Raw genomic sequence first — 2,374 nt, forward strand, 5'->3', positions numbered from 1 at the left:
TTGATATATTAGTAATATATTAAATATTATTTAAAAATAAAATATTTAATATTTTTTATTAAAAATATTTTAGTAATTTATTTGTTTTTGGATAATTATTAGTTTAGCATTGAGCAATGTAACTTATAATGTTTAATTTTGAAAAATAAATATTTATTTTTTGATATTATTGTAAAAAAAAAAATTTAGGCATTTAATTGGACTATAATTTGAAAATCTTATTGTAGGCTTTCCCTCATATGATAATTGCCTCAGATTTTCTGGTTATAATTTTTAGATACATTTGCAATATTTATGCCATAAATTTTATATATTTGTGTAGTGATTTTTCATTGTTACTCTTCATACGGAAATTGAAATCTTTGAAAATAGCTCATACTCATCTAAATAACATATTTACCATCAATTACTGCTCACTATAATTTTTAGATCTGCTTGATCTTATGATATCTTGATGCAGCAACTAAATGTTTCACATGTTCGTGAGCTTGAAGACTTTCTTCTCAAGTACTTTAATAAATTGAATTAAAAATATAAATACATAAATTTGCTTAAGGTTACTACCAATTAAATATATGTTTGAGATATATAATATTTAAGGTAATAGTGTATACCTTCATTGTGTGAAGAAAAAATGAGTATGGAAAAAATGTTATCGTGTATGTTATAACATTTTGACTTTATCAAATTAATAAAAATAAAAATAAACTAATTAATTAATTAATTAATTAATTAATAATTGCCTTCGAATGGTGTCCAGCGAATCCCCACGCCCAAGCCCCCAGTCGACCCGAATCAGGTCAATGAATTGCTTCGAGATTTTGAATCTTGCCCGCCTTTTCAAGTGGTTAATGGCTTGAAGAAACTCAGATCTCTGGCTGCTCAGAGCGAGACAAACAGAAGGTGTATTGCTGCTTGTGGCGCGGCCTCTGCACTGATTGCAGTCATGGAAACCAGTACTGTGGAAATGGAAAGCGGAGGCTACGATTGTGCCATGGCTTGCGAGGAGGCCTTGGGGATTCTGCACTCTCTTCCCATGACAGACGAGACTGCAGATTGCCTTACTATGTCCAAAACCCTGAAATCCATTTCATGGATTCTCAAGAGAGGCAGCTGCAATTCCAGACTTCATTCGGTCATGTTACTGAAGACACTTTCTAGCAGTGGGCAGAACAGGTTGCAACAGCTTCATCAACTTGTGACAGAGGAGGTCTACCCTCAAGCAACTGCTGAGTCTCTGGATGTTTTGATGGCCATCTGTTCTCCCTCAAGAAAGCACAAAATCAAGGCCATAGAGGCCGGAGCCATTTATGTGTTAATTGAATGACTTCCTGAATCGCGCGGATTACCTTGCGAGAAGTTGCTGTGTCTTCGGGACATTTTGTGTGAATGTGCAGAAGGAAGAGCCACAACAATTGATCACGCCATGGGCATAGCTTCCATCTCCGAGAAAATATTCAGAGCCTCACACTCTGCAACCGAGAAAGCGGTTCGAACACTCTGGTCACTTTGCAAGTTCTCTCCGACTCCTCGCCTTCAAAAGGAAACGGTGCAGATTGGTGTTGTCTACAAATTGTGCATGCTTCTTCCGCTTGAGTGCACACCAAAGACGAAACAAAATGCAAGGGAAATTCTCAGAGAGCACGGTAAGTATTGGAGGAGCTCACCTTGCGTTCCGTCTCAGAGTCTATGGAGAACATTGATCAATATTGGGTGCAATGTATTGACAGTATTGGCAGTTTGGGCCGCGTTAATGTTGAAATTATAATTTCAACTGCAGTGAACAGAACAGCAGCAACTACTTTATTCATTTGTCGTGATCCGGCGCCCCACATTTTCTCCCGATCTTTTATGTCACCGCCATTACCATCTTTTCACTCTTTAATTATTTTTGAGTTCCCGAAGGATGAAGATCAGATACAGCACTACATCATTACTTCTCAACAACCATATTAATGAGCAGAACAGCTAAAAGAGAAAAGAACCAGCCTTGAGCCAACGTAGCATTTATCAGTCATAGATTTCATCACCACCGACTCAAGAAATACAGCAAAAGATCAAATCTGTTAATCATGAGCAGCATAAACTTTATCAGCAAGTTAAAGCGGTGATGACCCTTTCCAGCACTATAAAATGCAGACACAGCAGTGTAGAAATATATAGATAGATAGATTGAAAGTCCTTTTGTAACACACAGCAGTGTAGAACAAGAGAGTTTTTTTTTGTATTGCACAGCAGTGCTGAAATTTTCTGAGATAGTTGTTTTGTGGAACTGAAGCGTTCCTGTTGTAATCCCTCTGTCAAGAGGAAGATGCTCTTTAGCATAATATTTTGTGAAGATCCCTCTACGTGAGGAAGACTTAGTTTTATCTGT

At 36.8% G+C, this 2,374-nt stretch overlaps 1 pseudogene; it reads left to right on the forward strand.

Annotated features, from left to right (window-relative positions):
* Positions 1–739: 739 nt before the first annotated feature.
* On the forward strand, positions 740–1,768 carry LOC149219450 (E3 ubiquitin-protein ligase PUB23-like; annotated as a pseudogene).
* The last annotated feature ends 606 nt before the right edge of the window (positions 1,769–2,374 follow it).

Source organism: Pinus tabuliformis, chromosome Q, assembly GCF_031772625.1.
Source record: "Pinus tabuliformis cultivar Carrire ecotype Pingquan chromosome Q, CPIR1, whole genome shotgun sequence".
NCBI lineage: Eukaryota > Viridiplantae > Streptophyta > Pinopsida > Pinales > Pinaceae > Pinus > Pinus tabuliformis.